This window comes from Bufo bufo, chromosome 5 (genome assembly GCF_905171765.1).
Source record: "Bufo bufo chromosome 5, aBufBuf1.1, whole genome shotgun sequence".
Classification (NCBI taxonomy): Eukaryota; Metazoa; Chordata; class Amphibia; order Anura; family Bufonidae; genus Bufo; species Bufo bufo.
The window spans coordinates 78,799,920-78,823,721 of record NC_053393.1 but is presented as its reverse complement, the minus strand read 5'-3'; the positions used below and the strand labels follow the sequence as shown (position 1 = coordinate 78,823,721).

General features: G+C 44.4%; 1 protein-coding gene across 5 annotated transcripts in view; it reads left to right on the top strand.

The window, feature by feature from the left end:
• Window positions 1-23,802, top strand: part of VPS13B (vacuolar protein sorting 13 homolog B) — a 1,020,896-nt gene that overhangs the window by 223,114 nt on the left and 773,980 nt on the right. The gene's annotated exons all lie outside the window — the stretch shown is intronic.

The following is a 23,802-nucleotide window of genomic DNA, read 5'->3' as shown; positions in this document are numbered from 1 at the left end:
CTCAGACCAGAACACAGATGAGTTTCCTGTCGGCCGAAAGAGGCCTAAGGCTAAAGTTTCTTTTTTTTCTGTTGTTATTAGTATGATAAAATTTCATTTTAGTCTTGGAAAATGTATATGAGATGCGTAAGTACAGTATTTCTTTGGACCATAAGACTCACTTTTTTAGTAGGAAAAAGTCTTGCTTAAGTGTCAGCGTCTTATAGTCTGTAGTCAGGGTGCTCCAGCAGTGCCAGAACTCCCTGACTGCTTCCCTAATGATCCTGCAGAGCGCTCATACAACACTTTGCCGGATCATTGAAAGAACTCTGCGTCTGCACACTTCTCTCTGCCCGACAACGATATGTGTGATCAGTGCAGACAGAAGAGGAGGGTGAGCCTTCATTCAGTTCAGAGAGAGGACTGTGAGGAACACCTCCCTCACCATGCTGAAGTTCCCGGAGCAGCAGGGAAACACTTGAACGTACTGATTTAATGTAACGCAAGGACCTTTGATGATGTCACCAGTGGGAGGAATCAGACCAGTAAGAAGAAGAGGACTACACAGTGGGTACTGTATTGTACTGTACACTGTAACTTATTGCTATTACTATCATGTGAGCACATGCGCCATTGCTGTTTGTTCAGTGGTGAAAAGATGACACACTAGGATTAACAGGGTCACTGTAAACTATTACCCCCTCAACGTTAGACTAGTAAAGTTAGTGGCATTGACCCTTCCACTTTAATAAACTACAAGGGAAGTTTTAATATGTAAAAACTATAAATTTTCTAGTTTTCTTTTGCCTAAACCTGGGGGAAATCTTGTGGTCAGATACGTCTTATAGTCCAAAAATATGGGTATATATTTGTGCATATAATGCAACTGTTGTCACGTAGTGTATGTAGGACCTGCAACTTTTTATACAAATACAGCACTTGTAAAGTTGTCATACCTTGCGCTGTAGGCCAGTCTGTATGACATGTGTACTGGCAATCGTAGGCAATAATCAAGTTCCAGAAATATTTCAGATATTTTGTGGGATGTAAGCTAGTCCACATCATTTTTAGATGTATAATAAGCATCTAACGATGGGAACCATGAAATGTGTTTTGGGCAGTTACTATTATAGGTTAATTTTTAAGAGGTTGTCTCCTCAGCATAGGTCATGAATTTTGTTGAGCGAAGCGAGCTTCGGATGCTTCATCCGAAGTCGCTTCGTTCAAGACTAAGGAATAATACTGTATGGATATTCGTCTCCGTACAGTATTAGAATGTATTGGCTCCGATGAGCCGAAGTTAATTATTCAGGGCTTCAGTTCTGAGATACTAGTCGGAACCGAAGCCGAGATCGTTTCCAAGTTTAAAAGTTGTTTTCCACTTTAAAAATCAACTACCGAAGTTATTTAACGAAGTCACGCGTGACTTCGCAAATAACTCACTTCGGCTCATCGGAGCCCATACGTTCAAAGTTTTAAAGTGGTTTTCTATAAATTCACAAAAAATGGTGCACTACACTGGTAAATGCATTTGACAATATATGGCTAAACCCTCACACAGATATTAAAATGAGACTGTCTTTCGCCAATATATTCTTATATCAAGAACATCCAGGAGCCCGTGCACCCCGTCAAGGTATATTAAAGTGGCAAGGAACCTAACGCTAACCTACCTGTGCTATATAGGCAATTACAGGGGCAGAGGTCCGACACACAGCAAATAACTCCCAGTTACCTCAAACGTGAAATCACACATACAATGGGAGGAGGGAGGAGGCTGTGAGTGACTCATGTGACGCAGGCCGCACAGGTGCACCTGAATGTTACCCATAGATAAAAATCAAGGCACATTTAAACCTGGAGTTGCCACACCTCCAGACGTTCATGTACAGACAGAATAACAGAATAAAGTGGTCTTAGAAGGCACAAAATGCTCAAAACCCCATATGCTATTGCGCATTTCTAACTGTGGGATCAAATCCTGCACATGTGGTCCGTTGCTAACAGCCATCCCCAGCAAAATTGCATACAATGGAGGATGCCCACAGCGGACAACATGTACCACAGACATTTTAAAGGGGTTTTCTACTTAAAAAATCAACTACCAAAGTTATTCAACGAAGTCAGGTGCAACTTCGCAAATAACTAACTTCGGCTCATCAGAGCCCATACATTCTAATACCGTACAGAGACGGATCTCTGTACAGTATTATTCCAAAGTTTTGAACGAAGCGACTACGGATGAAGCATCAACGCTATTCATCAGTATGTGAGCGGTAGGAGTACGATCCCAACACACACCGCAATCAGTAGTCCTTGCAGCTCACCAAGCACAGCGCCATCAATTGGATAGCGGCTCTACTTGGTATTGCAACCCCACCCCATTCACTTGAATTGGACTTTGCTACGCATGGGCCATGTGACCGATGAACGCGACGTCACCAATCAGATACAAATGACCTATTCTGAGGTCAGCGGTATTAAACACTTAGACAATCTCCATATTGATTATTTTTCTTTTCTTTTTTTTGCCTAGTCATTTTCCATTCTAATAGGAATGAGAGGGGGCACATGGGGTTAAGTGACTCTCAGTGGAAATAAATATTTCACGTGTTTTAAAGGCCCAGTGCACAGAACGTAAAGTGTTGGGAAACCTTTGATTTTTCGATTAGCTGACCCAGAAATATTATGCACAAAACAGCAGATGTGTGAACTAAACAATAAAACGTAATTGGTGCCCAGCAGGCAGCCCTTGACGGACATATTTATGGGTTTGTGTACCTTAATGATGAAAAATTCACAGAATCTTGAAAAGTGTACCACTTTGGAATAAAATTTTATTTGTTTTATTTTTATTTTACAGCTTTAATCTGTGCACTGCTTTCATTTTATAAAGTCTTAATAGTATTTCAGTTTTTGGCTAATATTTAGTCATATAAAATAGTAAAATAGTTTATAAGGCTGAAAAAAGACAACTGTCCATTAGTGTTGAGCGAACTTGTGTTTTAAGTTCGGCGTCTAAAGTTCGGGTTATCGAAGAATCGCGTTATGGATTCCGCTACCACGGACCATAACGGAATTTAGAATCCATAACGCGATTCTTCGATAAACCGAACTTTAGACGCTGAACTTAAAACACAAGTTCGCTCAACACTAGAGTTGAGCGAACACCTGGATGTTCGGGTTCGAGAAGTTCGGCCGAACTTCCCGGAAATGTTCGGGTTCGGGATCCGAACTTCGTCCCGAACCCGAACCCCATTGAAGTCAATGGGGACCCGAACTTTTGGGCACTAAAAAGGCTGTAAAACAGTCCAGGAAAGAGCTAGAGGGCTGCAAAAGGCAGCAACATGTAGGTAAATCCCCTGCAAACAAATGTGGATAGGGAAATGAATTAAAATTAAAATTAAAAAAATAAAAATGAACCAATATCAATTGGACAGAGGTCCCATAGCAGAGAATCTGGCTTCACGTCAGCAGAGAATCAGTCTCTTCATGCCATAGCAAAGAATCTGGCTTCATGTCAGCGCAGAATCAGTCTTCATGTCATAGCAGAGAATCAGGCTTCACGTCACCCACCACTGGAACAGGCCACTGTCACACATTTAGGCCCAGGCAGAGGAGAGAGGTCCCGTAATAGAGAATCTGGCCTGATGTCAGCACAGAATATGTCTTCATGTCATAGCAGAGAATCAGGCTTCACGTCACCCACCACTGGAACAGGCCACTGTCACACATTTAGGCCCCGGCACCCAGACAGAGGAGAGCGGTCCCGTAACAGAGAATCTGGCCTTATGTCAGCGCAGAATCTGTCTTCATGTCATAGCAGAGAATCAGGCTTCACGTAACCCACCACTGGAACAGGCCACTGTCACACATTTAGGCCCCGGCACCCAGACAGAGGAGAGCGGTCCCGTAACAGAGAATCTGGCCTTATGTCAGCGCAGAATCTGTCTTCATGTCATAGCAGAGAATCAGGCTTCACGTCACCCACCACTGGAACAGGCCACTGTCACACATTTAGGCCCAGGCACCCAGGCAGAGGAGAGAGGTCCCGTAACAGAGAATCTGGCCTTATGTCAGCACAGAATCTGTCTTCATGTCATAGCAGAGAATCAGGCTTCACGTCACCCACCACTGGAACAGGCCACTGTCACACATTTAGACCCAGGCAGAGGAGAGAGGTCCCGTAACAGAGAATCTGGCCTTATGTCAGCGCAGAATCTGTATTCATGTCATAGCAGAGAATCAGGCTTCACGTCACCCACCACTGGAACAGGCCACTGTCACACATTTAGGCCCCGGCACCCAGACAGAGGAGAGGTTCATTCAACTTTGGGTTGCCCCGCAATATAATGGTAAAATGAAATTAAAAATAGTATTGAATGAGGAAGTGCCCTGGAGTAGAATAATATATTGTTAAGGGGAGGTAGTTAATATCTAATCTGCACAAGGGATGGACAGGTCCTGTGGGATCCATGCCTGGTTCATTTTTATGAACGTCAGCTTGTCCACATTGGCTGTAGACAGGCGGCTGCGTTTGTCTGTAATGACGCCCCCTGCCGTGCTGAATACACGTTCAGACAAAACGCTGGCCGCCGGGCAGGCCAGCACCTCCAAGGCATAAAAGGCTAGCTCTGGCCACGTGGACAATTTGGAGACCCAGAAGTTGAATGGGGCCGAACCATCAGTCAGTACGTGGAGGGGTGTGCACAGGTACTGTTCCACCATGTTAGTGAAATGTTGCCTCCTGCTAACACGTTCCGTATCAGGTGGTGGTGCAGTTAGCTGTGGCGTGGTGACAAAACTTTTCCACATCTCTGCCATGCTAACCCTGCCCTCAGAGGAGCTGGCCGTGACACAGCTGCGTTGGCGACCTCTTGCTCCTCCTCTGCCTTCGCCTTGGGCTTCCACTGGTTCCCCTGTGACATTTGGGAATGCTCTCAGTAGCGCGTCTACCAATGTGCGCTTGTACTCGCGCATCTTCCTATCACGCTCCAGTGTAGGAAGTAAGGTGGGCACATTGTCTTTGTACCGGGGATCCAGCAGGGTGGCAACCCAGTATTCCGCACACGTTAAAATGTGGGCAACTCTGCTGTCGTTGCGCAGGCACTGCAGCATGTAGTCGCTCATGTGTGCCAGGCTGCCCAGAGGTAAGGACAAGCTGTCCTCTGTGGGAGGCGTATCGTCATCGTCCTGTGTTTCCCCCCAGCCATGCACCAGTGATGGGCCCGAGCTGCTTTGGGTGCCACCCCGCTGTGAACATGCTTCATCCTCATCCTCCTCCACCTCCTCCTCATCCTCGTCCTCCTCGTCCTCCAGTAGTGGGCACTGTCTGGCCACATTTGTTCCTGGCCTCTGGTGTTGCAAAAAAACTCCCTCTGAGTCACTTCTAAGAGACTGGCCTGAAAGTGCTAAAAATGACCCCTCTTCCTCCTCTTCCTCCTGGGCCACCTACTCTTCCATCATCGCCCTAAGTGTTTTCTCAAGGAGACATAGAAGTGGTATTGTAACGCTGATAACGGCGTCATCGCCACTGGCCATGTTGGTGGAGTACTCGAAACAGCGCAACAGGGCACACAGGTCTCGCATGGAGGCCCAGTCATTGGTGGTGAAGTGGATCTGATCCGCAGTGCGACTGACCCGTGCGTGCTGCAGCTGAAACTCCACTATGGCCTGCTGCTGCTCGCACAGTCTGTCCAGCATATGCAAGGTGGAGTTCCACCTGGTGGGCACATCGCATATGAGGCGGTGAGCGGGAAGGCCGAAGTTACGCTGTAGCGCAGACAGGCGAGCAGCGGCAGGGTGTGAACGCCGGAAGCGCGAACAGACGGCCCGCACTTTATGCAGCAGCTCTGACATGTCGGGGTAGTTGCGAATGAACTTCTGCACCACCAAATTCAGCACATGCGCCAGGCAAGGGATGTGCGTCAAACCGGCTAGTCCCAGAGCTGCAACGAGATTTCGCCCATTATCGCACACCACCAGGCCGGGCTTGAGGCTCACCGGCAGCAACCACTCGTCGGTCTGTTGTTCTATACCCCGCCACAACTCCTGTGCGGTGTGGGGCCTGTCCCCCAAACATATGAGTTTCAGAATGGCCTGCTGACGTTTACCCCGTGCTGTGCTGAAGTTGGTGGTGAAGGTGTGTGGCTGACTGGATGAGCAGGTGGAAGAAGAGGAGGAGGAAGCTGAGTAGGAGAAGGAGGAGACAGGAGGCAAAGAATGTTGCCCTGCGATCCTTGGCGGCGGAAGGACGTGCGCCAAACAGCTCTCCGCCTGGGGCCCAGCCGCCACTACATTTACCCAGTGTGCAGTTAGGGAGATATTGCGTCCCTGGCCGTGTTTACTGGTCCACGTATCTGTGGTTAGGTGGACCTTGCCACAGATGGCGTTGCGCAGTGCACACTTGATTTTATCGGACACTTGTTTGTGCAGGGAAGGCACGGCTGTGGGACAGCAAGTGACATGAGCTGTTTGAAGCTGTGTGTGTCCACCAGCCTAAATGACAGCATTTCATAGGCCAGTAGTTTAGAAATGCTGGCATTCAGGGCCAGGGATCGAGGGTGGCTAGGTGGGAATTTACGCTTTCTCTCAAATGTTTGTGAGATGGAGAGCTGAACGCTGCCGTGTGACATGGTTGAGATGCTTGGTGACGCAGGTGGTGGTGTTGGTGGTACATCCCATGTTTGCTGGGCGGCAGGTCCCAACGTTCCTCCAGAGGCAGAGGAAGAGGCCGCGGCGGCGGCAGCAACAGAAGAGGCCGAGGCGGCAGCAGCAGAAGAGGTAGCAGGGGGAGCCTGAGTGACTTCCTTGTTTTTAAGGTGTTTACTCCACTGCAGTTCATGCTTTGCATGCAGGTGCCTGGTCATGCAGGTTGTGCTAAGGTTCAGAACGTTAATGCCTCGCTTCAGGCTCTGATGGCACAGCGTGCAAACCACTCGGGTCTTGTCGTCAGCACATTGTTTGAAGAAGTGCCATGCCAGGGAACTCCTTGAAGCTGCCTTTGGGGTGCTCGGTCCCAGATGGCGGCGGTCAGTAGCAGGCGGAGTCTCTTCGGCCGGGTGTTCTGATTTTGCCCACTGCTCCCTCTTTTGCTACGCTGTTGGCTCGGTCTCACCACTGCCTCTTCCTCCGAACTGTGAAAGTCAGTGGCACGACCTTCATTCCATGTGGGGCCTAGGACCTCATCGTCCCCTGCATCGTCTTCCACCCAGTCTTGATCCCTGACCTCCTGTTCAGTCTGCACACTGCAGAAAGACGCAGCAGTTGGCACCTGTGTTTCGTCATCATCAGAGACGTGCTGAGGTGGTATTCCCATGTCCTCATCATCAGGAAAAATAAGTGGTTGTGCGTTAGTGCATTCTATCTCTTCCACCCCTGGGGAAGGGCTAGGTGGATGCCCTTGGGAAACCCTGGCAGCAGAGTCTTCAAACAGCATAAGAGACTGCTGCATAACTTGAGGCTCAGACAGTTTCCCAGATATGCATGGGGGTGATGTGACAGACCGATGGGCTTGGTTTTCATGCGCCATCTGTGCGCTTTCTGCAGAAGACAGGGTGGGAGATAATGTGAACGTGCTGGATCCACTGTCGGCCACCCAATTGACTAATGCCTGTACCTGCTCAGGCCTTACCATCCTTAGAACGGCATTGGGCCCCACCAAATATCGCTGTAAATTCTGCTGGCTACTGGGACCTGAGGTAGTTGGTTCACTAGGACGTGTGGCTGTGGCAGAACGGCCACGTCCTCTCCCAGCACCAGAGGGTCCACTAACACCACCACGACCATGTCCACATCCGCGTCCCTTATTAGATGTTTTCCTTATTGTTCCCGTTCACCACAATTTTGAGAATGGCAAATTTGGGAATGCTTTTTCAACCCAGAACAAAAAGTCTGCTTTGACGGTCACTACAAATAACTTGACCAGCTAAAACTGTGCAGATTTGGTTGAATAGAGATGTGAGACCTGTTTTTTTTTGCGCTGGGTGACAGTTATAGGTTTAATCACAGAATGACACTTCTATCAGCACGCTAGCGTGTGTCTTAGGTTTTTCTGAATGACACTATCAATAACTTCAATGTAAGATTTTCTTTTTGGGATAGATTTCAAGTAGGCCTCAAATACCACAAACTAGTTATTTTCAGAATGGCAAATTTTGGAATGCTTTTTCAACCCAGAACAAAAAGTCTGCTTTGACGGTCACTACAAATAACTTGACCAGCTAAAACTGTGCAGATTTGGTTGAATAGAGATGTGAGACCTGTTTTTTTTTGCGCTGTGTGACAGTTATAGGTTTAATCACAGAATGACACTTCTATCAGCACGCTAGCGTGTGTCTTAGGTTTTTCTGAATGACACTATCAATAACTTCAATGTAAGATTTTCTTTTTGGGATAGATTTCAAGTAGGCCTGAAATACCACAAACTAGTTATTTTCAGAATGGCAAATTTGGGAATGCTTTTTCAACCCAGAACAAAAAGTCTGCTTTGACGGTCACTACAAATAACTTGACCAGCTAAAACTGTGCAGATTTGGTTGAATAGAGATGTGAGACCTGTTTTTTTTTGCGCTGTGTGACAGTTATAGGTTTAATCACAGAATGACACTTCTATCAGCACGCTAGCGTGTGTCTTAGGTTTTTCTGAATGACACTATCAATAACTTCAATGTAAGATTTTATTTTTGGGATAGATTTCAAGTAGGCCTCAAATACCACAAACTAGTTATTTTCAGAATGGCAAATTTGGGAATGCTTTTTCAACCCAGAACAAACAGTCTGCTTTTACGGTCACTACAAATAACTTGACCAGCTAAAACTGTGCAGATTTGGTTGAATAGAAATGTCAGGTCTATTTTTTAGGCGCTGGGTGACAGGCTCAACTTGCCCCTGATGTAATATATGGCCAAAAAATAACCAGACTGTTGGTTAAATGCACTTGGGTGACACAGGCTCAGCCTGCAGCTGATGTAGTATATGGCCAAAAAATAATCAGACTGTTGATGGTTAAATGCACTTGGGTGAAACAGGCTCAGCCTGCACCTGATGTAGGATATAGCACAAAATAACCACACTATCGATGGTTAAATACACTTGGTGATAGCTCGTGCTGGCGCACCACAAGTCACAAAATGGCTGCCGATCACCCCAGAAAAAAAGTGATCTAAAAACGCTCTGGGCAGCCTCAAAAAAGTGAGCAAGTCAATAATAGCACTTCAATGATCCACAGCTGCAGATCGATCACAGAATGAAGTCTTTTGGAGGAGTTAATCTGCCTAATCTCGCCCTAACGTCGCAGCTGCAACCTCTCCCTATGCTTGAATCAGCAGAGTGACGTGCAGCGCTACGTGACCCAAGCTTATATAGAGGCTGGGTCACATGCTGCACTGGCCAATCACAGCCATGCCAATAGTAGGCAAGGCTGTGATGGCCTCTTGGGGCAAGTAGTATGACGCTTGTTGATTGGCTGCTTTGCAGCCTTTCAAAAAGCGCCAAGAAAACACCGAACCCGAACCCGGACTTTTACGAAAATGTTCGGGTCCGTGTCACGGACACCCCAAAATTCGGTACGAACCCGAACTATACAGTTCGGGTTCGCTCATCCCTACTCAACACTACTGTCCATCCATTTCAGCCTGTTAACCTGCAAAATAAAAAGGTAACTCTTCAAAAGAATAAAAATAAATTAATCAGAACTCCTGTTACATTTTATCTAGCCCTGTGATTCTTAACTTAAAGGGGTTGTGCCACCTTTTTTTAAACCAGTACCTGGATCGGACTCTATGCTCAGTTTAAATGTTCAACTGTCACCAGCCATATCTTCTGTTAGAAGCTGTGACAGTTACAGGGAAAGATCTACAGCAGAAAGGACATGCCCCCTTAGAAAGGACTTCACCATAAGGCTCCATTCAGATGTCCGCACTTTGGGTCCGGATCCGATCCACAATTATGCGGAAACTGCCGCTACCGTTCATTGTCAGTGCTACTTTTCTGATTATGATGCTGATCCATTATCATATATAGATCTGAATTTCAGGATAAATTCGATTGGCCGCGAAGCCGACTTTCCCCATGCTTCGCGGTAGCGAATCGATTTAACCTGAAATAGTGTTAAAAAAATATAAAAAATTCTTACCTGCTCCATTTGCTTGTGATGGGCCGGCTTCCGCTATCTTGCTGGAAGATTTTGGCCACAATCCAGTGCGTGGTGACGTATGATGTCACCATGCTGGACGACGTAATGACATCATCTCGTGCCGTGCGAGATTTGGCACCAGACCTTCAAGCAAGATGGTGGCGGCCGGCCTGTAGCAAGCAAATGGATCAGATACGTTTTTTTTTTTATTTTTTTACACTCTTTTATGTAAATCAGAAGCCGTGATCATGTATGAACATCTGAGGGGTACAATGACAGGGAGCAGCGCAATCTCCGCTCCCTGTTATTGCACCCACTACTTAATATAAAATGTGCCGTCGTGACGAAGTGGACTTTTGGCGACGCAGTCGAATCGAATTTTACCAAACTTGGCTCCTCTGTAATCATGTAGACTGTATATCAAGCAGGAGTGCATCTTGGCACATCACAAGCCCTGTCCACTGTCACTGGTGCTGAATCTTGTCCAGTGCAGTAACACTCCTTGTATCCACAGGTGAAGGCTTTGCATGTGTGTGCACCGTAGTACGAGGGCTGCATTATAACCCTACCAGGTGCCTCACACACAGGGCGTATTCACTGTATATTATACTTATCTACTGTACTGTGCTACTCCCAGCTAAGGAAGGGGAGTTTATAGAGCGGTGGCTTTCACTGAAAGCTCTCTTTGTTGTTTTTGCAGCTGTAATTTCAATTTTTAAGCCAAGAGATTGATTAATCCCCATTACAAGATATAGCGCTTTTGATTCTAAAGGCACGTTGTGTAGCATGATATTGCTGGGCTGCCCTGTATATAGTAATGGAATGGGAAAGCTTCCTTGAAAGGGTGGGAGCTGCTGCACAAGCCTGCCTATGCGCTCTCCCACGGTCCCAGCTGGCTGTTTTTCCCATAGGGCTGCAGGGTGGCTCAGTGGTTCTAGGTTCGGGGTCCTAGGTTCGAATCCGACCAAGGACAACATCTGCATGGCGTTTTTATGTTCCCCCCCGTGTTTGTGTGGGTTTCCTCCAGGTTCACCGTTTTTTTCCCTCACTCCAAAGACATCCTGATAGGGCCCTTAGATTGTGAGCCCCATTGGGGACAGTTGGATGCTAATGTCTGTAAAGCGCTGCGGAATATAGTAGTGCTATATAAGGGCATAAAATAAATAAATAAAAATAATAAGTAGTGTGCATGCACGACCACCACTGCTGGATTGCAGGGTGGTCGTAACCATGGAAATGAGCAGTGTATAATGTGGTGAAAAATTGAAGCCAGCCAGCAAAGGAAGCAATATTTACAATCACAATACATTAGTAAGTGCCTTGTATTTAACTTTCTCTAGTCATTTTCCATTCTAATAGGAATGAGAGGGGGCACATGGGGTTAAGTGACTCTCAGTGGAAATAAATATTTTACGTGTGGCCAACTTTCTCTACATAATAGGAGAAATAAGAGGAGAAATAAGAGGACCTCTCCATTCTCTTGTTTTCTCCATAATCTGACAATTCTAGAACATCTTTGCTTAGAGTATGGTGTTGTGCCGTCAGTCTAGAACATCTTTGCTTAGAGTATGGTGTTGGGCCGTCAGTCTAGAACATCTTTGCTTAGAGTATGGTGTTGGGCCGTCAGTCTAGAACATCTTTGCTTAGAGTATGGTGTTGTGCCATCAGTCTATTATTCCTACTAGAAATGAATTGACAAGGTGAATGATAAATCCCACTTTAGTCGTACATTTTTAGGATGAAGAACAGAGGAATGGCAGATGCTCCATAGTTATTTCATGTGAGAATGCAAGTTTACTAAAACCCTTGTCAGGAATGCTGACCAGTTTCATTTAAAGAGGTTCTCCTGCTAATTTTTTTTTTTTTTTTAACTAATACAGGGGGATAAAGTGAGGAATAACTTGGCTTCTGCTCTGTCAAGATGTCTTTCTTCTTCTTAACTAAAATGAGTAATGTCAAATGAATATTTTAAATTTATTTATTTTCATTTTATTTAAATTTTTTGAGTCCAGGTCAAACAAAGCTTCAGCGGCTCGATATTTCACACCTCGACCCCGTTAGACTTTCTCTCCCCCATCAGGCAGTTCATTATTTTGTTGACAACCCAGCACCATTAATCTAGAGCTTGGTTTGTGGGGGGAAAACGACTTGCAGGCCTCACACTTCACGTGCAAGGCAATTGTCATGGGGGTTCGAATCCCCTCCTGCAAAATGGTGTCTTTAAAGTTAAAATGAAATCTACTTTCCAGAGAGGAACTGTAAAAGTGTTTTATGCAAGATTTCATTTGGGATACCTTAATGGTTGAATAATAAATTTTACCTCATAAAAATGAAATTCAATAATACAGTAGCTTTTCTCAGTGCAGTAGCATCTGGTCGATCCTCAGGAGAGCCAATATTTTCCAACTCATTAGGATCATGTCGTTCTGTATGTCGTCAACATTGGGTTAGCCAAGCTACCTTTACTTACATAACCGCCAAACTATTAAATAGGTCTCTTGTGGAGTGAAGTCAAATATTCCTCTTATTTTGCTTGCGCTTTGGAAGAAGAGAAGAAAATGTACGTAGTGTAAGACTTAAACATCTGGTCCAAACCACATCAGGGTAAAACCGAGGAAAGTAACAAGATTCCCTATTCCTCCCAGGTGTGCTTATAAAACAGACTGGGGTCTCTGCATAGTTCTTTAACCACTTAAGGAAAAAAAGAAGCCCTGGGAGTTGGGACAAGTGGGCCGCATGCCTCCGTGTTCAGGATGACAAACAAAAAGGATCATTGACTGGAGGATGACATAACCATTTTCCTTCCCTCCCGTAATGTGCCAGCTGTGATTCTCCGTGTTTTAGCTGCCGGAGAGTTGCCAACATTAGCGCTTTTTTTTGCATCTTTTGAAAGTAAAACAGCGAGGCCGTGCTTTTGTGGCGTAGTTGTTGGGAGTGGTGGCGTGGAGCTGTGCAAAATGCTGGCAGATGCCATGTTTTGGTTTTTTTTTTTTGCAGAAAATTCCCTTGGGGCCAAATTAATTTTTTTCCTGCTTCCTATTCTGGTTTTCTGCATTTTATTATTTAGAGATTTTATGCACTTATATAGCGCTACTATATTCCGCAGCGCTGACATTAGCATCGGGCTGTCCCCAATGGGGCTCACAATCTAAGTTTAGTGGGTGCGGTTTAGAAGTTTACTGACGTTCACACATTTATAGTTTTCTTTTTCTCTAGGAAGATATTTTTAAGTTTATTAGAGGGTGATGTCATTTAGATTTCATTCCATTTTTATGTCTTATGTTGAAATAAAGTTTCTATGTTTTGTCCATTGATTCACAGTTACGGGCATGTTTATGTAAGGCTTTATGTCAGTGATGACATACTCAGGCTTGTGGCCAACTTGAGCTAGTCATCCCACCAGCATTCCACTACTAAGGTTTTTTTTTCCGGGAGTTTTTACCCGATGACCTATCCTCTGGATAGGTAATCAGTATCTGATTGGTTGGGATCCAATCAGCTGTTCGAGTTGGCCGCAGTGGTCCTATGAGTGCCACGGCATTCTCGCTGCTTTCCCTAGGCCAGTGACGCTATGTTCATCGGTCACGTGGCTTAGGCACAGCTCCCATTCAAGTAAATAGGCTAAGTTGCAATACCAAACGCAACCACTATACAATGTACGGCGCTGTGCTTGGTAAGCTACGAGAAGGAGCCTTCTCAGACAGCTGATCGGCGGCGGTTCTGGGTGTCAGACCCTCACCGATCAGATACTGATCACCCGAAAAGTCTCAGAAAACTCCTTTTTGGTTTTTAATGCACAAATCTAATACAAATAAAAAAAGAAAAGCATGCAAAAGTGATTCTGTGACATTTCTCTATTTATTTATTTTTTACTTTCATATTTACATCATTATAAATTTTTAGAGTTTTGGGAAATCAGTAAAAATGCATGGATAAGCATTTTGAGAGTTGAAACCATGACATTAAGTAAGGAAGCATCCTCACTTCTGTTTAAAATATTGATAATTGCTCAATTTCTTGATAATATTACATGCACCTAGTTCCAACCGCGTCATGCTTGTTAATATTTCCTTTGCCATACCTCGAGCTGGTGTTTCTTGCTTGATCCAATTTCATAATATAGCTTTTTTCCCCCAGCAAGTAATGCAAATGAATTGGGGCCTCTCTCTCTTCAGGGAATGGTTGATCTACATTATGGAACAAACCATTTATCCATAGTTATTTTAACTTTTGTTCACACAAATATAAAAGGCACAATATTCTGCCAAAGCCCTGTTTATAGCTTCACATTCCTACAAGCAATGGATTAATGAGGATCGACGCTCATCACATTCTGGACAAGACCTTTTATAATCCCCCAAGACATAGTTCTAGAGGAATATTAAATCATAAAATACCCGTTGAACAATTTAAAAAAACTTTTCTCTCCAGTTTTCAGATCCTGTTACTTGATAAACAGTTCTAACACCTTTAAGAAGCCTGTCCATAACCACTTCAAGGGGAGTCTGCAGGATCATGTTTTTTTCAAGCCTCTGTCGACCTTGGTTCCCCTTTAATGTGCTCATTAAGTTTAAGTATTCTGTAGATCTGAGCGAAAGAAGGACATTTTTGTAGCAAAATAGGCTTTATCCGCATTTTCATTAGGGCATTCTAGTTTTCTGTTCCAACAGAGGAGCAGAATACTGGAAGTGCTGGGGGGGGGGGGGGGGGGGGCAATTCTGGTATTCTACTCTTCTGCGCGAACAGACTGCCCTAATACAGATGTGAACAAAGCCTTAGATGTCAAATTTCATTACAGTTCATATGACCTACCTCCCATACTAATTTTTAATTCCCCGCAGAGTCACTGTATTTTCACACAATTTAATGTAATTTAATTTGAGAATGGTGTAACTAACAAATTTCTAAATCAGTTTAAAAAAAAAAATGCCTCCATCCACCTGATCCTCAGGTCACAGCCACTATGGGTCTCAATTTCCTAGTCCACTGCCTCTTGTCAGACAAAATCCGTCCTTGGTAAAGTAGAAACAGAATATGAGAGCAAGTGGGGTGTATCAGAGCTAGCTGAGATGTTGATAAAACAACAGCTTCTATACTGGTTTAATTGTGACCTCCCCTCCTTATCTTTTCTGTTAGCTCCAGAGCTGAAAACAAACATAGTGGAAAGTAAGGGAAAGGACATCACATCGGTACAGTACTGGCGAAAGAGAGACGCCTCTTGCTTCTGAGTGAAATGCATCTAGCTGTGCAACTAAAACAGGGAATAAAAATATAGCTGAAAAAAACATTAGGGAAGCCCAAACATAACTGTTCCTTCACAGTTATGATTGTGCAAAGAAGCACAGCCATTGTGCAAACTTTTCTTTGAAAACTCAGGCACGCTTAAAGTTGCCTATACATAATATAATCCCTATTCTCTATATTGTACAGTTGTTCCCGACACTGAAAACTTCTAATTTGGACCCTGGCCTGGGTTAAAGATATCTTTGAGCCAAATAAGTCCTTGCTGTTCCCAATGCTGTGATTTTTCATGGCTGTACCTGGATGGTCCTTAAAGTTTTTGCTAGACATATCAGTAGCTAACCCCACCATCTCCATATATGTCGCAATACTTTTCTTGTATCTGAAACCAAAAGCATATTCCCATTAGGCCCAGTTTCCTCGAAATTAGCATTCAAGACTCCTACCATGGTAACACCTGATCCTCCTCTAACTACAAATGTATCTTGTTGAAGTGCCCAAATGATAAAATGCCTTACTAAACATGAGACTACTCTTCCCCTAGTCCTGTTCATTTGTAATAAAGCCAATGACATTTGTGGTCTGCGATTTTTTTCTCTCTCCATATAAATTAATACAAATAACCCATCTATCCATGACTACCAGATCTTTTATTTTTATTTTTGTTACCAATAGTCTGTAATATATAGCCCGCGTTACACCAATCATTTTAACTAACTGCGCTCTAGTTCCATAACATTTCAACTGTCATCATCTACGAATAACTGGAGAATTAAATGCAAATTTTAGAGTGATTGGGGATGAATTTATCATGAGGAGTATTTGAAGTCACGGTGGCTCAGTGGTTAGCACTGGGGTCCTGGGTTCGAATCCGAACAAGGACAACATCTGCATGGAGTTTGTATGTTCTCCCCATGTTTGTGTGGGTTTCCTCCGTTTCTCCGGTTTCCTCCCGCACTCCAAAGACATACTGATAGGGAAATTAGATTATGAGCCCCATTGGGGACAGCGTAATGTTAATGTCTGAGGAATATAGCAGTGTTATATAAGTGCATAAAATAAATTAATTCATCAAATGTCACAGGTTGTTTGATAAATTTGTCTTGTCCTTAAAGTGGTTTTCTCTTCATAGACAATGGGGGCATATCGCTACGATATGCCCCCATTGTCATATAGGTGTGGTTCCCACCGCTGGGACCCGCACCTACATAGAGAACGGAGCCCTGAAAGTGAAGGTGGGCGCATGCGCAGCCGCCCTCCATTAATTTTCGATGGGGCTGGCTATTTCTGTCGAGTCCATAGAAGTGAATAGGAGCGGTGGCCGGTCATGCGCGGTGAGCTCCCATTCACTTCTATGGGGAGCTGGCTGGTGGTGGCTGGACAATAAATGAGGACAAAACAGAAGCATTTTCCCCCGCTATTGAGATCCTATGACAGTACTCAATAGCGCTAACAGTTCAGACAGAAACCCGTCTGTGGGTATAATATTATGACAGGTGGTATATATATAATTATCAACAGTCACAGACTACCACCCCTAAAACATAGCCTTTATTATATATCATTAAAATAAAAAAATAAAAAATAACCCTAGTGATAACAAAGAAAACAATGAAAGAAAAAAATATTGATTTGAATGAGTCAATCCTCTGCACTTTGGGACACGGATAGGCAGGTGCAGGCCAAATATAATATCCTATGGGCTCTGACCCTCACTCTATAATGCCCTGCCTAAAAACGGAATGGCCGCCCCGATAGCGGCGATCCCGTATCAGGAACCTCCTGGGCGCCCTAGGATGGCCCAGAATAGCGGAAAAGCTAACAGCTAGTATATGCTAACTGGAAAAATGTCACTACCAGGATTAGTAGCTCAATATACCCTCAAAAAAATATATACATGGAAAATAATAAATTGAAAATAATAATTTATTATCTTCTGTGTTAATTTTATTTATTTTTTTGAGTATATTGAGCTACTAATCGTGGTAGTGACATTTTTCCAGTTAGCACATACTAGCTGTTAGCTTTTCCCCTATTCTGGGCCATCCTAGGGCGCCCAGGCGGTTCCTGATACGGGATCGCCCCTATCGGGGCAGCCATTCTGTTCTTAGGCAGAGCATTATAGAGTAAGGGCCAGTGTGAGGGTCAGAGCCCATAGGATATTATATTTGGCCCGCACCTGCCTATCCGTGTCCCTAAGTGCAGAGGATTGACTCATTATAATCAATATTTTTTTCTTTCATTGTTTTCTTTATGTTATCACTAGTTTGTTTATTTATTTTAATATATAATAAAGGCTATGTTTTAGGGGTGGTAGTCTGTGACTGCAGAACTCCATAGCGGAAAGGGAAAGTGCAGATGTGATAGTAGCCTTACATTGTGTAAAGCCTATCATTTCAGGTGGATTTTTAGTTACTGTATCTGTGTCGTTCAGTAACAACACTATTTCTTACTGCACTCGGGATCATCCCATCCCCTATCTGACAGTTCTGTGCCTGCTTCTACTGAACTAGCAAAGGGTCCTTAACAGTTTTCTGGGTGAGCCCTCTATGAGCCATGGCACCTTGCAGCCTATCTGCATACGTCCTCTCTCCCTTTTGTCTCACAGACACGGAACTAAGTTTTTACCCTGAAAAGATTAAAGAGAACCTGTCACCTCCAAAAACCATCCCAAGCCGCCAGCAGTACCTGCGTGTAGCCAGCAGTGTGTTTCTGATGATGCCTTTCTTCCTGGAGGCCGATGCAGCAAAAGTACTGAAAACGTTGTTTAATCCCCTGCCGGCGCGCTTCTCCACACATGCTTGAAGTCAAGGGGGCAGCGGCCTTCTTGCCTCAAGTCACGGTAACCGCGCCCCTTCGCTGTGACTGACTGCTGGCAGTTAGGCTGGCTTTGCCGAAATCTCTGCATAAACGATGTTAGTCACAGCGAAGGGGCGCGGTTACCGTGACTTGAGGCAAAAAGGCCGCTGCCCCCTTGACTTCAAGCATGTGTGGAGAAGCGCGCCGGCAGGGGATAAAACGTCAGGAAGAAAGGCATCATCAGAAACAGGCTGCTGGCGGCTTGGGATGGTTTTGGGAGCTGACAGGTTCCCTTAAGCAGTGCCGCAGAGGTAATGTAATATAATACTTATCAAGAAGATGATCTGTTCATTTATAGAGTCTTTTGTGTTAGCAAGCAGCCCCCCTCTCTCCTCTACTTTTTCTATCCTCTCACAGCCCAGTTTAATACCTCATAGTGGTCAGATTTGTCAGTGAATCCAGAGTCCATTGCATTATGCTGTACCTGTTTTCCCCCTGCTGTTTGCTGTGCGTTTTGTACACTAAGCTGTAGTGCCCATTGCCAGGTTTTCTTTTCAGACAAGATGGACATTTATGCATGTAAGAAAAGGGACTCCTATTCTCAGTAGACCATAATTAACTGCAAGTGAATTTCTCTCGTTTTACGTTCTCTGGAATCTGAGCTTTAAAAGGCTGTGTGTTGGTCAGAACAATTATATCTAATCCTCACAATAAATTAGCACAGTAAAAAGTCATTGTAGAACGTGTGAGTGTTTCTCGTAGGATAATGAAATAAACATGGCTAATAAAAAGCAGTGCATAAAAGACAACGAGTTAATCTAAATGTGAGCAATGAAAACAAAATGTTTTGAAAGCTGCCTTTTTTGTATCGTTATTGTATTCCCAGTCTGTAAAGTAACATGGAAAGGTTATGACTGGAATTGCGGGACCTAAATGCTCAGTGTATAAACTCTGTTGGGCTCAGACTGGAGGAATTTCTTTGTTGTATTTATTCTGCTTGAGTGATCAATGATTAGGTTTTTCTTAATCAGGAGTTGTCATTTTTGAATTTTTTTTATTTAAATAATTTAGATTCATGTATTGCAATAAAATGCATAGCATCACCTTCTCCAATACATAGAGGTGGGAACCTTATAGCATAGATTAAGATAGGACCCCCTTCTCGTGGTGGTTATCATTACCACACCTCTAATCTCCAAGGGCAGGAGGATGTGATATTTATTCGCCCCAGAGTGCAGATTCTTGCATAAGGACCACTCATAGGAGATGCAGCCAACCAGGTCTACACCACCTCACCCCAGAAGGGCGTAATGGCCACATAGCAACAGCTGGAGTGCAGAGTATTGAGTTTTTTTTTTTTTTAAGTGTGGTTTGCCAAAGTTGGCATATGATCAGGCCAAAGCCAAACGTGTGTGTAGTTTTTGCCAATTATTGGGGAAAATTTCCAACCTGAAGATAACAGAATTCATCATCTTTCCCTCATGTCATTCAACCCCCAGCACCATCCCCTTCCCCCAGCACCAACCAGACCTATGAATTACAGCTAACAGCACTACTCTTTCTCCAGTCTGGTGATCGGGCAGGTCATGAAAGTGGTGCAAACTGTTGGAGACATTATCCTACTGAACAATGCCAGTTGAAAGCCCTGCCATGTGACCTGTCATCTGCCTTGTCCTTCAAGCCACAAATTCAAACCTTTACCACCTCCTGCCACCTTCAACTCAAGAAGTTCTCTTGTATTTGATCCTTCCTCGACCTGTGTAGCTAAAATGCTAATACATGCCCTCATCATCTCCGGTCTGGACTCCGGTCTGGTCTACAACATCCTCCACCTCCCATTGGACACTCTTGAGCCTCATCAATCTATCCTGCTCTTTGCTGGCCAGTTAATTCACACTTTTTCTTCTGCCTCCCCCCTCTGCTAATCCCTTCACTGACTCCCCATTGCCAAGCGAATTCAGTTCAAAGTACTAACAACAACATATAAGGCCGTCTGTCCCCTCCTTAAAATTTCTGATTTACTTTCCCGATACATCCCCACACGTAATCTCCGATCCTCATAAGACCTCCTTCTTGGCTCTCCTCTTCCAGTTCAGAATCCAGACTTTAAAGATGTCTGCCCATTGTGGGGCCAATAACCATAACTGGTTGCATTTTAGCAGTCACCATTTATTCGTATTCATTTTTTCTAAATCCCTTTTCGCGTGCAGATCTGGTAACGTATTCCTCTAGATACAAAGAAATTGTTCCTGAGCTCTAACTGCTTAGTAATGTTTCTTCAACTTCAGCAGTTATGGATTCCATATTTTTGTTGTCCACGCTAAGCGTAATTGCAATCACCATACGATAAATGGAGCCCAGGCCGCGTGGTGCAGAGCCTGGTCACTGTGCCTCATTATAAAAGATATACGAGTTTGGCTTTCCCTCCTTGCAAATCTTTCCAGAGTGGAAATGCTCTGCTGATTAATTTTTAATACAGCTGTTGAGTTGTTCTCAAAAAGAGACCAGCAAGAAAGGATTTCTTTCCATTTTAACCTATGTGTTGCCGGGTGTAGTTCTGTGTGCTAGCTATATTTATACATGGGTATAATGAGGTAGATGTGACTTACAATCTGCTAAGTACTCAATGGGGTTCAGGTGACATAATAAACCCAAACCGTGCAGCGGGAATCTCTTATGATGGCATCTGACCCACTGGGCCTGATTACTGCTGAGGTTTTTTTGATATTCGCACCTCCCTATGTTTTGTAAAATGCATAAATTCTCCTCTTTTGACATCAACCTACTGTAAGAGTGTGGCTATACAGTGGCGGAAATAATTATTTGACCCCTCACTGATTTTGTAAGTTTGTCCAATGACAAAGAAATAAAAAGTCTCAGAACAGTATCATTTCAATGGTAGGTTTATTGTAACAGTGGCAGATAGCACATCAAAAGGAAAATCGAAAAAATAACTTTAAATAAAAGATAGCAACTGATTTGCATTTCATTGAGTGAAATAAGTATTTGAACCCCTACCAACCATTAAGAGTTCTGGCTCCCACAGAGTGGTTAGACACTTCTACTCAATTAGTCACCCTCATTAAGGACACCTGTCTTAACTAGTCACCTGTATAAAAGACACCTGTCCACAGAATCAATCAATCAAGCAGACTCCAAACTCTCCAACATGGGAAAGACCAAAGAGCTGTCCAAGGATGTCAGAGACAAAATTGTAGACCTGCACAAGGCTGGAATGGGCTACAAAACCATTAGCAAGAAGCTGGGAGAGAAGGTGACAACTGTTGGTGCGATTGTTCGAAAATGGAAGGAGCACAAAATGACCATCAATCGACCTCGCTCTGGGGCTCCACGCAAGATCTCACCTCGTGGGGTGTCAATGGTTCTGAGAAAGGTGAAAAAGCATCCTAGAACTACACGGGCGGAGTTAGTTAATGACCTCAAATTAGCAGGGACCACAGTCACCAAGAAAACCATTGGAAACACATTACACCGCAATGGATTAAAATCCTGCAGGGCTCGCAAGGTCCCCCTGCTCAGGAAGGCACATGTGCAGGCCCGTCTGAAGTTTGCCAATGAACACCTGAATGATTCAGAGAGTGACTGGGAGAAGGTGCTGTGGTCTGATGAGACCAAAATAGAGCTCTTTGGCATTAACTCAACTCGCTGTGTTTGGAGGAAGAAAAATGCTGCCTATGACCCCCAAAACACCGTCCCCACCGTCAAGCATGGGGGTGGAAACATTTTGCTTTGGGGGTGTTTTTCTGCTAAGGGCACAGGACAACTTATTCGCATAAACGGGAAAATGGACGGAGCCATGTATCGTGAAATCCTGAGCGACAACCTCCTTCCCTCTGCCAGGAAACTGAAAATGGGTCGTGGATGGGTGTTCCAGCACGACAATGACCCAAAACATACAGCAAAGGCAACAAAGGAGTGGCTCAAGAAGAAGCACATTAAGGTCATGGAGTGGCCTAGTCAGTCTCCGGACCTTAATCCAATCGAAAACCTATGGAGGGAGCTCAAGCTCAGAGTTGCACAGAGACAGCCTCGAAACCTTAGGGATTTAGAGATGATCTGCAAAGAGGAGTGGACCAACATTCCTCCTAAAATGTGCGCAAACTTGGTCATCAATTACAAGAAACGTTTGACCTCTGTGCTTGCAAACAAGGGTTTTTCCACCAAGTATTAAGTCTTTTTTTGTTAGAGGGTTCAAATACTTATTTCACTCAATGAAATGCAAATCAGTTGCTATCTTTTATTTAAAGTTATTTTTTCGATTTTCCTTTTGATGTGCTATCTGCCACTGTTACAATAAACCTACCATTGAAATGATACTGTTCTGAGACTTTTCATTTCTTTGTCATTGGACAAACTTACAAAATCAGTGAGGGGTCAAATAATTATTTCCGCCACTGTATGTTCAGGTTTTTTCATGAAATGCAGTGTGTGTGACGGCCACATTTCCTGATCTCTTATGCTTCGATTACCAGCCCAGTATCCAGACTATAGTATTGAGTATGGGAGAGTAAAGCCACGGTTGGACTTTAACTCGGTGTCAAAGAGAGAAACAGGATGGTTATTTTGATGAACTGCCCGCCATCTAGGTTGTTCCGATCTAGCTGTTGGAAGCAGCGTTTACATGAGGGCACCCACGTATGACAAGAAGGCTCTGGACGGCCCAGACAGACCACCAGTAGGGAAGATCGGTTCATCCGCTGACAAGTATGAGCAACACCCTCAGTTTTGTTGTCCACCTTCCAGACACAGGTGGCACCTTCATTACACACCCCTGTCTCTGGAGCCATCGCATCCGACAGTCGCTCACCTTTAGTAGTGATACGAGGGACACTAACAGCTCAGTGATATGTACAGGACATCCTGTGAACATGTGTTCCTCTCATGGCAGGGCTTTCAACTGGCATTGTTCAGTAGGATAATGTCTCCAACAGTTTGCACCACTTTCATGACCTGCCCGATCACCAGATTTATTACCATTTGAGCATTTTTGGGACCAGCCGGGATGCAAGCTTTGGCAACCTACAAGTGTACATGATCTACAGGCCCAATTATAAAATCTGTGGACAAATGTGCTGCAGGATACCATATGGAAGCTGTATTCATCCATGTCCAACTGTATCTCATCTTGTATCCAGGCTCGAGGCTGTATCTCATCTTGTATCCAGGCTCGAGTTTCACGGTTGGGGAAACTCCCCAACGTACAATGTTGATCTGATGGCGAAAAGCAACTAGGCCTGGATGCCGAGATAAGGGAGCAGGACACCTAATTCTTCCCTAACCCTCGCCCTGACTCCTACCTGTATGAGCGCACCTGGATGGTGGGACAGCTCATACCCAGCAACCTAGGACCCTGAGTTGCCTGATAATCCCTCATAATAGGGAAAGGGCTGAGAGGACCTGTTCATCCCAGACACAGATAAACAGGAGTCTCACCCGGCCTAGATGCAGGGAAAAGTAGCCGTAAAAAGCTATTGGATTGGCAGGTAAGCACACAGAGCCACACACTTAACTGCCGCAGCCACCACAACTGGAACCCGTGCATAAGTACTGGTGCCCACACACCATACAAAGAGACATGTAGGGAAGGGAAGAGGACATAACATAGGGATGACATTGATGTCAAACTA